Below are 14,599 nucleotides of genomic sequence, written 5' to 3' on the forward strand. Positions count from 1 at the left end.
AAGAACAGGCCGTAAGGACTGGCAGCTCGGGGGCAGGGGAGGAAGAGCAGGGCCACAGCAGGTGTCCCGTAGCAGCTGCCCTAGCTCTCAGTCCCTACAGCGGAGACGCTCTGAGAGACAACGTGGCACCCGTCTCCCTGCCTCCAGGTGGGCCTGCCTGCCTACCTGGCCAGGCAGGGAGAAGCCTGCACCCAGTTCTTCCCTTGGCCTAAAGCATTGCTCCATTTCTCCGTCGCCATGGAAAAATGAAATCACAGCCACATCCTCCCAGCACCCCAGGCAAGCATCCCCCTCCTCACCCGACCCTTGGCAGAGCAGCCCCACCAACCCGCCCCAGGTCTCCTTTGCCCCGTCTCAACCAGTGTCACTGACAGCATTGGTGACAGGCCTCTGGGGAGAGAGCTGACCTGCCCGTGAGGAGAAGGCCCCGCCGCCACTCACATAGCACCCCAATTAAACCTGCCTCGGGGCGGCACGTGGCTTTGAACATCCGGAGAAAAGCTCAACCACATCCAGCCACATCAACGTAAAACAAAACCACGATGAAATGCAGTTTTTCACCAATCAGATTGGCAAAGACCAGCACATTTTATACGGCTCCGCATAGGTGCAGATATGGGGACAAAAGCCACTTGCCCTTCCCTGGTGAGAGAAGAAATTGGTACAAGCAATATGGCAGTATCAATCAAACTAAAAAATGCACCTCCGCTTCCATCAGCATCTCCACTTGCAGGAATTTCTCCCACAGGTGCACATGCTCACTAAGACCCCTGCTGCTGCAGCGCTGCTACTACAGCAAAGGCAGGAGGCGTCCACAAAGCCCACCCCTGGGAACTGGTCGGAAAAGGCATGGCCCGGCCACATCATGGAATACTACGCAGCCATTAAACACAGTGAGGCAGCTCTGCGTGCGCCGACATGGAGAGCGCGTCAAGGTATGCCAGGCACTGAAAGGAAAAAATGGAATGGTCATGTTGGCACGTAGAGTACGCTGCTATTCACGTAAAAGAAAAATCTGGAGGCATCAAATACATGCACAAGCACTGATCCTGTATGCTTGGCTGAGCACATCTCTGAGGGGGCACAAAGGCTACACTGAAAACCATGGTTGCCTCTAGGGAGGGGAACGGATGGGTAGCAACAGGCGGAGGGAGGCAGCTGTCGCCGTCGACCCTTTTGTACCACAGACCCTTTGATAGTTTCACTAGGTGTCCATATTACCTTAAGGAAATCCACACACCAACACCTTTATAGGACGGCATTTCTCATGCCCGCATCCACCTGTTAGATTCTTCCTGCCCCTACCGCAGGGAGTCGCTGGCAAATGCACCCATGTGCTATTTCCCCCAAACCCTCAAGTGCCCAACACTGTGCCTGGCACATGGGGTGCTTGGCAAAAGGCTGGGTTGGGGAGTACCAGCACTTCAGGTTCTAGGGTCTCCAGTTCTCCCTGGCAAGCCGGCCAAGGTCAGAGCGTGCTCTCCCGCCAGCTGTATGGGGAAGGCCACCAGCCTCCAACTGTAGTGCTCTGTAGTGAACAGCCCCCTTTCCCAAAAGTACACCCTTGAAGGCCAGCACTATGTTCTGGAAAGACTCCTGAGGCAGGCATGGCACCTGCACAGTGCCCGCAGAGAGCTGCCTGTGGTCCCGGGAATGGCCCATGTTGACTAATTTCTGTACATAATTCCACCCAGGATGAGTCAACAGCAGGGCAGACAGGACGCTCCACAGGCTGGCTCCAAAGCTGTTGAGAAGGGTGGGAAGGCAGAGAACTGGGTGCCCCAGCCACTGACAAAGTGGCCCACCCAGGCCCCTCTCAGATCAGGGGCTCCATCTGCAGGGGCTCCTGTGAGGATCCCCCAGGCCCTGCCACAGGCTCAACCACCTGGGATGGGGAAAGGTACCCTGCTCCTCAACCGCACCCCGGGCTGGCCCCTCACTCTGTCGTGAGCCTCTGCTCCACCAGATTCCACCTAACCACCCTCCAGAGACAGCCACTGATTATGCGATGCCATTTATCAAGCCCTGTGTCCTCTAACAAGTCACCATGACCTGGCAGTAGGCCCAGGGGCTGACCCTTCCTATCCCTGGGCACCTGCCTGAATAGGCAGGCTTTTCAAGACGTTCAGATCCTTTCCGACTACTTACTGCCTGGGACATCTGGGGCCAGCCCTTTCATTTCTAGTGCCTCAGTCTCCTTGCCTATACAGTGGGCTCATGACACCCTTCTCTCTGGGTTGTGAGGATTGAGTGGGCTCATAAACCCAGTGCAATTAGCACATGGTCAGAGCTCAGTAACTGGTGGCTGCCATCAGGATTCCCAGGAAATCCATCCCACAGGCCTGGGCAGGGAGGCGCAACAGAGTGTCCAAGGAAAGGAGGGCCACTCCCTCCTGGCCTTGGCGCTTTGCAAAGACCAGTAGCAGCACCTCCATCCACACCTTTGTTTGCTCTCAGTCTCCTCTCCCCAGTCGGGCCTTCCCATCCCAGCCCCTGCTCCTGGAGCAGCAGCAAACCCTTGTCAGCAAACAGCACATTAATTGCTTCTTGGCCGGGTTTCAAATGATATCACAGAACCGGGCTGCTCAATTTGAGCGAATGGAAAGGAGGAAGGAGGGGCACCCGGCAACCGGAGCAAGAGCCCAGGATGATGGGTAGCTCCAATTACTAATTAATTGACTGCTCAGATGGAACAAATCTGAAACCCCAACAGGTTGAGCGAGCGAGCCCCGGGCTCCCGGCCAGCACCTTTCATCAGAGGAGAGCAGAGCTCTCTGGTCTTGACCACCTTCGGGAGGGGGAGCCCTGGAGTCCTGCCGCCCACTATCCAGAGAAGCTAACGGAGCTAACCCTGTCCCGGCCAGCAGGTCCCTGGACTTTTCACTCCATCACTCATTCAGCCGTCATGTGTTGAGTTCCTTTATGTACTAGACAGCAAGCTCCAGGAGGGGGGGACTCAACTCCAGTGCTCAGGGCTGCACCCCAGTCCTAGCACAGTGCCTGGCATAAAAGGCATTGAACAAACATTGCGCAATTAGCGCACATTGCAAAAGTGAAAGAATGAATGAAACAGCGGATGCTGAGCGTGGTGCTAGGTTCTTAGGACACAACACCGAACAAACTCAGTACAGGTCCTGGCCTTATGGCACTGACGCTCTGGTGCCGGGATGGCTGTTAACCAAATAACTAGGTAATTTAAAACAATATTGTAACCACAGTAAGTACCATGAAGAAGTCCACAAAGGCCAGAGGATGAGGAGAGTGGAACGTGTCCCCAACAGGGAGGCCATGGATCCAGACACTAGTGAGGAGAGGCTTGTCACCACCTGTGTGCCAACCCAGGGTAGCTTCTCCCAACCCCAGACTCCCTGGGCTCCCCCCACAAGGGCACTGGCACACCCCTCCACCACAGAAGACCACCCACTCAGTGGTCTCAGTATCCACAAGCCGGAACCAGGTGTTGACTGCGGAGAATTTCCTGGAGAACTGTGCCTCCATGGCACTGCCCGGATGCGGAGGGCACCACAGGCATGGATGAACACACAGGGCCTGGAGATGCCAGACCATGTGGGACCCCAAACTCCCCAGGCACTTTTCTTCACACCCAGGCCCTGGAGACATTCTGAGAACGCCCAGACCACCATTCCCAGCTGGTGTCTCTGGGCCTCTCAATGCCTGAGTGTCAAGATGTGGCACTGCCCCCCCTCGTTTATCCACTTTATGCTCCTGGAGACTGAGAAGGCTATGTTTCCAGAAGCATATTTGGGGAGGGTGGGGCACAGGCCTGGGTTTAGGTCTCAGCTCTGCTCCTTCCTATGAGATCTGGGAAAAATTATGAGCCACCTTCTTTTCTAAGACAGAATAAAACTATCAGTCGAGGAACAGCCACCATGTCGCATATACAAAAATATAGGCACACTGACCCTGAGGTTCACCGCTGATGACTTCTGTTACCATGGCTCCCTTTTCTAATTATTGGGGTGGAATATGGGAAACCATTCTGGGCCCCCATTTCTGCTTCTCTCTACAGGCCTTTCTACCTGTCCCACCTTTTACCTCCCTGGTATGTGTGTTACCAGCTCCCAGCTGCCTCCTTCTTGTACCCTGGGTTCAGGGTCCCTTTCCACTCAGAGCTGCCTAATATTTGGAAAGTGGCAAATCATTTTGAAGTATGACCTGTATCAACATTCATCAGTGATGGCTCCAGAATTTCTGTAGAACAGGGGCTTAAAGGCAGCCATTTGCTTAGGAAGAAGACTAGGAGCTTGTCTAGAAACCCAGTTTTTTTGTGGATCCTGTTTATTTGGGAAATGTTGATGGATACTGGGGGGCACCCTCAGCCCCGCCACTGTTAATAGTAACAGCAACAAGCACCTGCATTGATTGTACCAAGCACTGTGCCCAGAGCCTGACACACATCGTCTCCTTTAATTCTCTGAATAACCAATGAGGTACTCTCTCTGTTTTTACAGATAAGTGAAACCAAGGTTTAGGGGTGCTGAGTAACTTGCAGCTGGCTCAGGACCAAAGGCAAGACTCGAACCCAGGTTTGGCAGATGGCAAATCCACCACTGTTGTTCAATGCAACTGCTACCCCCCTGGCCCCTTGCTCCCAACTGCCCCATGCTCCACTCGAGGACACCCGTCCCACCCGCTCGACCACCCAGGCCGCCAGTCTGCAGCTGGAGGGCTTCAAGCTTCAAACTTCAAACTTCCCGCAAATGGATTTCTGAGCAGGGTCTTTTTTTTTCCCTGGCGGGAAGCTGACAAGGCTGTTCCTCTTGGTTCCTGCTGTCTAGGGCTTTTGAAAACATTAGGGGGGCTTAGACCAACTCGGGAGGCTGGTGGGTGCCGGCTCCAGTCTGAGCCTCTCACTTGGGTCCCACCCCTAACTAAGGGAAGTGTGGGGGCTCCCAAATTCCCCTGAGGAGTGTGCTCCCTCCCCAACACACCTGACAGAGTCTCCTGCGCAGATGCCGCTGGCCCCTGGGACTGCACCGCACAATGAGGCCACACCTGCAAGGAATGTCTGTAAATCCCGGGGCTCTGTGCAGGGCAGCCAGATCGCAGGCAACAGCAGCAAATCCCAGGATAAAAGCAGAAGCCATCCTGTTGACAATTCATTCACGTTTCTCCCCCAAATCCATCCACAACAGAACTGTTAAGCTCATGTTTCCTCTCCTGTTGCAAACAATTGTAAAAATGATTGGTATCTGCCCTCGGTGTACAGCCTGTCTGCTTCATCCCCAGGCTAAATCTTTCTGGAAGGGCTGCGTGTGTGAAAAGCATGCGTTCCCCAGACGCACCGCAGATAATGGTTACTCCTAGAAACCGCGATCACTCAGTGCAGGGAAGAGAAATGCAAGGCTGGCCAGCATATTGCTCACTTTCTGGGAGCCAGAGACCTGCTGTGGACTCTGGGCTGGGCACCCGAGGTGGGAAGGCTCAGGGGTATCTGGAGACTGGGTTGTTCTGCAGGGCGACATCCTGCCCCTTGACCTCCCGCATGGGTCTCTCCTGCCGTTGTCTATGGCTCTAAAATCTCTTCTCAAAGTAACAGTGACACTGGGGGGATGGGGGAGGGAAAAGGAACAGAGCTGAGATGGGGCCAGGACACCTGGTTCTGGTTCTGGTTCTGGTCCTGGCTTTGACACTGACAAGCTACACCTTCAGAGAAGAGTCTTCACCTCTCTGGGCTTTGGTTTTCTCATCTGGACATTAGTAACAGACAATCTCCAAGGCCCCACCCAGTTGACATCCCATGAGTGAGACATGGTTCATGAAAGCACCAAAGAGCCAGGGCCAACAGCCAGTCCCCAGTTAAGCCAGAGAGCCAGCATCTGGGGTGCAATTCGGCTCTAGCGAGGTATGTGCACACGGGACCGCAGGGGCTCACACAGATGATGGAAGGGGAAAACATCCTTTTAGCTTGAAGAAGCCCAGAATTAATGCCATGATACAGATTATTTTTTAAACATAAGTTTTTATGTATGACGAAAATGCCTTCCATTTCCCTCCATATCCATCTCCCCTTCTTCCAGCAACAGCCTTAATTTTATTGAAGGATCCGTCCCCCCAACACTCTCGTTCCACATAGGGCTGAGCACGAGCCAATATCTAAGCCAATTGGTACATGGTCTTCCCCTGGCCAAGCAACTGGTTCAGAGGAGGGCACGCAACCAAAGCCAGTCAATCAGAGCGAGCCCCAGGACCTCCACTGGGATTGCTGGGAAGAGCTGCTCCATCTAGCCCACTGAATGAAAAGGAGAGGATGTCGGGGTACAGCTGCTGCAGCCACTTCTAACCACGTGGGACTGAGAACAGAACTATCTGTGTAAAGGAACAAAGAAGGGGGAAAGTCAGCCCTGCCTTGGAGGCAGTCTGGGCTCTGGATCAGGCCACACCAGATCTGCCCAGGGACTACTCAGAGTATTAGAAAGCATCCCATCTGATTCCTCGCATTCCTGATGCCCCTTTAAAGGAGTCCTTTGCTTATTGAAATCAGAACAGACCCAGGGGCATATCCAGCCAATTCCCCAGGTTAGAAGTAGACTCATCCAATCATCTACTGATTCAACAAATATTTACTGAGTGTCAACACTGTGCCATCAACAGTGATCAAGGCACAGTCCCTGGCCTCAAGAGCTCTCAGAGAGGTGGGATACAACCCCACTGACAGGCAGTTTTGCTGCATTGTGAGGACAACTCTAACAGAAGACTATGAAGATTGTGTGTCCACACAGCCTCTAACCGAGTGGGGGAACCACAGAAGGTGTCTACAGGCAACACCATATACCCTCTTAGATTTACAACCAGTGGCCTTTCACACTAATCTCAGTAGCCCTCAAAGCAGCCCTGTGTCAGAGGAAGAGGCAGAGTCCCCAGAGATAGGGAACGACCTGCTCAGGTTCACACAGCAAGTTTGGGGCTGAGCAGGATGGAACCCAGTCTCACAAACTGCACTCCTTCGCCTACATCATGACATCCTTTCTGACTTGATGACTGCATGGGACCCCAGAGCTGGCATCAGAAGGACAAAAACTAGCCCTGTGCCCTCAGAGGTCCCTTAGGAAGGTGCCACAGGGAGTCAGAAGCAGGCTGTGCAGCCGCTGGCCAGGGAGAGGGTCCATGTGCCCGCTGCCTGACAGCAGCCCTGCTGGACATCTCATCGTGGGCCCAGGCTGGGCTCCTGGGAATGGCTTCACCACCACCAGGGTCCCACCAACAGAGGGAAAACTTCAGTCACAAACACTTCACACAAGAACCTGAGCAGAGCCCAGATCATTTGGCCACATTTAACATGATCTGTGAGGATGGCAAAGGGTCTGTGGCCACTGACCTAAGGGGAAGGGCTGAGGGACAGAATCATCCCAACACACAGTCCTCACTTTGAGGGCAATGAGGTCCAGGGTTGAGATGGAAGTAAGTCCTCTCTTGCCTATGTTTTATCATGATAGAGGATCAAGGGAAAAACAAAAGCTATTCAAAGAGATTAAGAATGTAGACTTTGGAACCAAAAAGTTTCGCCCTGGCCAGTTTGGTTCAGTGGTTAGAGCATCAGCCCTCGGACTGAAGGGTCCCGGGTTTGATTCCTGCTGGGAGCATGTGCCTCAGTTGTGGGCTTGACCCCTGGCCCCAGTCGGGGCACATATGGGGGACAACCAACCGATGTGTCTCCCATATCAATGTTTCTCTCTCTCACTCTCTTCCACTCTCTCTGAAAAGTAATGGAAGAAATATCCTCAGGTGTGGATTAAAAAAATAATAAAAATAAAATTTAAAAGTCCTGAGTTTAAGTCCATTAACTAAGCTGTGTATTATGTCCCTTTAAATAACATTAGCAACTAGTAATAATAACAGTCACCTAGGGTTTCTGAACCTCAGTTCCCTCATCTGTAAAATGGAGATGACACCTACCTCCCAGGGCTCCCAGGTAGTACATGTGAAGCACAGAGGGGTGCATAGAAGATGCTGAATGAACAGTAGTAATATTAAGGAGCAATACTATCTTTTGATTACCATTATTATCCCACACAGAGACAGCCACTTTGTCCCCTGGAGAAAATACACACAGCTATAGAATAAAATTGGAGACATACTAATTAAAAATAAGAAAGAACCTGGGGTCTAGAATAATGCCCCCCAAATAAAAATATGAGGGCAAATGTATAATTCACAAAAGCAGCCCATGCCCCTTCCCCCAGAGCTCCAGAGCCTGTACCTGGAAAGTCGTATTCTCCCACAAAGCTAAATGAGGACATCTCCACCAGGACTCAGAACCCTAATTTTCTCTGCCTGTGATGGGAACCCAGGCCACTCAAAAGGGGCCTCCCAACACTCTCAGGTCCCTCGAGTTTCATGGCCAGCCCTAGGACACCCTCAAGTCCCCTAATCCTATAGCACACATGCCATCAGGCCAAGGCTCGGGAGTCCTGGTAGGATTTCTCATATGAGGTCTGTGAGCCCTCTCAAAAACAGGACTGGCTGGCCCTGGTGCAGCCTTGTGGAGGCTCCTCCTGAGGGCTGTCACAGCCCAGTAGCTCCAGTGGTTAGAAGAGGGCAGGCTAAGGTCAGCCTGGTTCCCACTGGGAGCATATTGCCCAGCTGTGGGGCTCAGAGCAGGGTGCTGAAAGCAGGCCCATGGAAATCAATTTCGATTCACAGATCACATGTCACCAGGCCCTGGAAGGACAGGCCGGAGCCTCTGTGGTCCAGTAGGGCCTAGCAAAGGACTCAGGATCAAATACCCACCTTGCCTTGCCTCTTCTCACACTTTCCCCAGAACTGGTTTCAGACTCCGGGCAGCCTGAATTCCCAACATTATCCTTCTCCTGGTCCATCTTTAGGAGTCTCTCCCTGAAGCGACCTGAGCTCCTTGGGCAGCAGCCCCACCTGTCTTGCACCTCAGCTCAGAAGGGACCTGTTGAATCTGTTTAGCATCTTCTCCATTCTGGGCACATCTAGCGCCAAAGCTGACCGTATACAGCCTCATCCTTCAGGAGCTCACAGGGTATCTGTAGCAGCACCAACAATGCCAACAACAGCACAAAAGCTGCCACTGAGTGCCTCCTATATGTCAGTCACTGTGCCAGAAGCGTCTCATATATTTAACCTCAAAACCTGCAAGGTAAGCATTATGTTCCCCATTATACGGATGAATAAACTGAGGGCTCAGAGAGCTAAGGTATCTCCCCAAGGACACATAGAGAGCAACTGCAGAGCTGAAATAGGACCCAGGATTGTCTACGCAGAAAGAACACCGACTTTGGGTTGGCTATATGCACACCACCTTTGCTATTATTTTGTTCAATTATCTTTCTTTAAATAATATTAACAACAGTAATGACAGTAAAAGTAACACCAACAGGGTAGGTATTATATGCCAAACACTTTCTAAAGGCCTCCCATGCATTAACTCACTTAATCCTCAGAAGAGCCCCAGAGGGAGAGCCCATCCCCTAATCAGACAGGAAAAGTGAGCAGCAAGCCCAAGGCCCCAGAGCCTGCGAGTGGCAGAGCCAGGATTTGAACCAGCACCCTGCTTTTACCAGCACGCTCTGCTGCCACCCACCCACTCAGGGTCTCATTCTTGGTTCTACTACCTGGGAAACCTAATACCTAAAAATCTCTCATGCTGCTTAACGTCTTCTCATGTACATCAAACACAATCATAACTATTACCTTCAAAAAAAGTTCCCTGAGGGGCCTCCTGCAGTCATCGTGGGTACCACTGGTCACCCACAGACCACACCCCAGGAAACCCAGCCTTGGGGAGGAGAGGGCCCTGCGGGGTCCAGGGCCATCACAGGGCCCCCATCACTCTGGCCCTGGGCGGCCTGAGGCTTGGAGCTCTAGGGCCACCTGGAGGAGACAGACGTGGGGGCTTGGCCAGCAGCTCAGAAGGAGAGCAGGCCTCCAGGGCACCTAAACCCCACACCCGAGGGGATCAGCCACGCAGAGGCCACGTCCCAGAAAGAACAGAGGGGACGGGGCCACCCCTCAGCTCCTGCCCTGGCACCTCCCCCAAGGGAAGCTCCAGCACCAACCGCCCTCCCCTCCGGCCACTTCCCCCTTCCCTCCAGCCGTTTCCATGGCAACGGTGATCCTCTTGGGAAACAAAAAAACTGTTTTCCTTTCTCTCAAAGGTCACCGAAAATGAGACACCTCTGCCTGTCCTTTACCCAGGTATTTTTACCCCTTGAAGGCCAGTCACCGCGTCACCCACGCTGACCTCTCCACCCCCATCGCTGAGACATGGTGCCACGCCGCACCACAAAAGCCACCACCTCTGCCCTCCCCCAGCACCAACATGGCAACCCCGGCAGGTCTGTTTCAGGGAGACAAGAAATTGGACACTTTAGCAAACACTCCTGCTCTCCCTTCCCCACTGTTCTCTGGCTCAGCAACTGCAGCAGGCGGCCCCTCCGGTCATTCCTCGGGTAGCAGAAGCTACAGGACACACGACACGTTGCTGGGCTGCCCCCGGAGCAGACCGAAACCCGCCAGGAGGAGGAAGGGCGGCTCGCACGGGCGCTGGGAGGAGAGAGGCTTCGAGAGGCGGGTAAGGTCCGTGCAGAGCTCTGCAGCCTCCCTCGGCCCTGGCCACGCCGAGGGCCAGTGTTTGTCTATCTGTCAGCCTCGGCTCCCGCACCGTCTGCTCCCCGCACGCAGGGAGCGAGCTGTGTTCCCAGCTCTGGGCCAGCACCTCTCCCAAGGCCTGGGCTTTCCTCTAACACTCTTCCCACAGCCCCAGGCCCCAAGCTGAGTGCCCGCTGAGGAGCACGAACTGGTGGAGGAATCAGTCCGTCTTGGCCAAATGTCCTGAAACCACACACCTTCTGAAGCTCTAGAGGTTTCCTGGGTGATGCCTTCATTCAGCAAGTGCTCAAAACTGGGTTTTCACACCACACACACCCAGCGTGTCCAAAGGGCTTTCAACCAGTTGCATCTCAGACACAAGTCCCCATCTTGCTGTGTCCATTTTAAGATAGGAATAGGTAACAGCTGGGGCAGGATGCAAATTAAGAGCCTGGTAGATTCGAAAGCCCTGACATGACTGAGTGCAATCAGCAGACCACGGAGGAATGTTCTATGGTACCTACTTCCCGGTGAATGGCCCCAGTGGAAGCGGCCAGGAGGAGAGGCACAGCATGGCCTCCGTCAGTCCCTAACTCTTGCTCCCGTTCCACCCCCCACCTTGGGATGAGGCTCTGAGCTTTGGCTGCACAGGGCTGGCCCCACACTTTCCTCGGATGGCCAGCTAGAGCTGAGCAGCAGCCAAACTCTCAGTCCCAGACACCCCGCAAGGGAGAAAAGCCTGCTGAGCCCTGGGTTTGGACAGTGGGCAGCCACATCCTGACCTGCTCTCTCCTCTCAGCCCTGAACACCATCCTGTCCATGAATCAAGTAACTTTAGACCTTGTCGTCTCTGGCTCGGCACAGAGGGGAAATGTCCAAGTCTGGTCTTCAGCAAGACACCAAGTCCCCAAGGAAAAGGCTGCAGCAGAAATCGATCCAGTGCCAGCGCCCACTTCTTTGCACTACTATAGTGACTACAGGCACAGGTCCTGGAGCTGGACCCTGGAGATCAGAAGATAGCTCCGCCGCTCTGGCGGTGCGACCCTGGACAAGATATTATCACCCACTTCTGTAAGGTGTGGGTACTAATATCCACCTCATAGACTTATTAGGAGGGTTAAAGGAATTAAGGAATTAATACTCATAAGCAACCTAGAACAGCTTCTGGCGTATTTATAAGCACTGTGTTAGCTTTATACTTTTTAAATTTTCAACTTATTATTACCACTAGCCCCAAGGGCATAGCCTCTGAAACAAAAGCTTCTCAATTTCTGAAGTAAAATCCTAACATGTCCTACTCAGGTGGTACCTTAGGAACCACAACTGGCCTAACTTCACCCTCCTCTCTGCCCGCACACACACAGCTCCTGCAGCAGCGGGTGCCAGGTTGGTGTTTACTAATTGAACCAACAAGATGCCAGGTCCCTCCCGCCCCGCCTCCTGGCTCCCAGCTCCTGGGTATCGCTTTACCTCTGTGCTCTGGAAAGTAAGGCACCAAGGCCTACATGGTTCTGCCATCTCAGGAAGCCCATAAAAATACAAAGCACAGCAGAGAGGAAATGAAACCTTGGGAAACAAGATGGTGATCGGGAACAGATCCACAAGGACAACTCCAAGTGAAGAAGGGACACTTTGGATAAGTCACGCGGCTATTTGCTTGCAGGAAAGATATATTTAATGCTGAAACTGAAGCCCAGGAACCAGTGTGCAGCATCACAGAAGCCCTCCACCTCTGCAGGCCTGTCACCTGAGGAATCATGCCAGGGGCACCCCCAGAATGGCTTCCCCAACCAGACACAGGGGCTGGAGAATTCCACAAGGGACTGCGAGCGCCCACACATCTGCACCCTGCAGTAGTAACAGAAACAGAGCCTGCCGGTGTGGAGTCCCCACATTTGTACAGACAGGACCTGACCGTTTACATAAGGCCTGCAAGCCCTTTTTGCATGATGTGAGATGCCAGCAGCAGCCTTGGTTTCCATTGCATAAGAATTCCTAGAGCAAGACCACAGGGGTGCACACCTCTCTTTCACACGGGGGATGCCACAGGGAGGGCGAGCCTTTGAGTTGGGTAAAACTCTGTAAAGCAGCCTGAAGGCAACTGCCCTTAACAAGGGGCCTCTCTCTCCTTTCCACCTGCCTTCATAAGGGCTCCTGCCACTAATGAGATTTCGAGTGGAAGCAAGCATGTAGAGAGAGGAAAAGGTGCTGCACTGAACTTTCCAGAGCCACAGACTAACTTCTAGATCAGTGAGATCCAGCTACGCCAGGAACATGAAATCAGGGGCTCAGGTTCTGAAAGGCATCCTTGGAAATAAGAACTTGACCTTAACCCTGCGGAGTCCTTAGATCACATGAAGGCTCCTAAGAAGTGCCAGTTAAATATGTTAAACTGAGCAGTTGCAACTAGTAGAACCCAAGTCTTTGCCATTTTATTCAAAAATGTTTACTTCATGTTTCCCTATTAAATATAAGCAGCTTCCCCTTGTATATACTCGCACCACATTCACACAATGTGTTCCCCGTCAACATGTGAATTATGGGCACAGGCCCTGAAATGTTAGTTTTGTGCTAAGATAAATATTGGAATGATATTCACTCTGCTTTTTTGTAGTCAACATCACAGTTTGGGATTGAAGCGCAAAGGCACCACCGGCTTTGTTAAGTAACCGAAGGATAACCAGTGATCCTCTTGGGGGAACGGAATCACAGGGGCCTCCTGGAACACTGTCACTGGGCGTTGTAATCGTTGTAGCTGCTGGCAGTGGACCACACAGCTTCTTTGATGGCCCTGGGCAAATACCCGGAGCCTCGGAGCCTGGCGCTGTGAGGAGGACCCTGGCCCTATAAGGATGACAGTGTTCCTCATGAGCCCAGCACCTGTCACCACTGACCCCAACAAGGTACAGCTGAAGCCCCAGCACCATCGCCAAACCCAGCCCGGGCTACCTGATGACTTTACATGAGCTCTAGAAATAAAAAGAAAGAAGGGGGGGAGGTAAAGGAACGCTTAGATATATACCCCTGGAATAAATACCCTCTCTGATTCTGATGTGGCCACATTGGCTAGAAAAAGATGGGTCCTCTGTTCCCAGGGTCCTGCACCTCTCACAGGTGGGCCACCTGAAGGCCTGCCTCTGTGGTCTGACAAAAGCAAGGACCACTGAGGGAGGGGACTGCTCGGAAATGCAGCACACTCTGCTCGGCCACACAAGATTCACATGAGGGCCCTATCTGAGGAAAGCCACAGGGCTCGTGTCCAGGCCACCCACAGTCAACAGCCCACCCCTGGTTCTGGCAGTTCTGATCTTTCTGATCATTCTGAGCTCAAAAAGATGCCTGGGTTGAGTCAGGAAGCGTCTCCCTCTGCAGGTGAGGGAGCTCTGGGATGACAACTCGAACAACCTGAGAGCACTTTGCTGAGCCCTCCCCCCAGATTAATTCTCTCTCAAGTGTCTTAAACCAAGTACAAGGGAATCAGGCAGGTGTGTGGATCCCCATCTCATGGATGTGGAAAGTGAGACTGAGAAAGGCTTAGCCAAGATCGGTAGCTGGTGAGGGAGATCTCCTTGTGGCCCCTCCAGAGTCTGTGTCCAATCTGCTCAAGGGATCTGCCCATGAACTGCATCCCTGGGACCTTCCCTCTGTGCTCTGGAAAGTCTGAAAAACTGGGTCCAGGGTCTCTCATGAGCAGCATATCTTACTGCCTCTCAGGACCTCAATTCCCTCAACTGTAAAATAAGGGGGCTGTCCTGCCCTAGCCAGGTGGCTCAGTTAGTTGGGGCGTTGTCCTGTACACCAACAGGTTGAGGGTTCGATTCCAGGTCAGGGCACATACCTAGGATGCAGGTTCAATCCCCAGTTGGGGCACATATGGGAGGCAACCGATCAATGTTTCTCTCTCCCTCTTCCTCTCTCTGAAAAAAAAAAAGTCAATAAACATATCCTTAGGTAAGGATAAAAAAATAATAAGGGAGCTGTCCTAATTATCATTATGATTGCTGCTACCACCAAAGTATCA

This window comes from Miniopterus natalensis, chromosome 4 (genome assembly GCF_054644295.1).
Source record: "Miniopterus natalensis isolate mMinNat1 chromosome 4, mMinNat1.hap1, whole genome shotgun sequence".
NCBI classification, from domain to species: Eukaryota; Metazoa; Chordata; class Mammalia; order Chiroptera; family Miniopteridae; genus Miniopterus; species Miniopterus natalensis.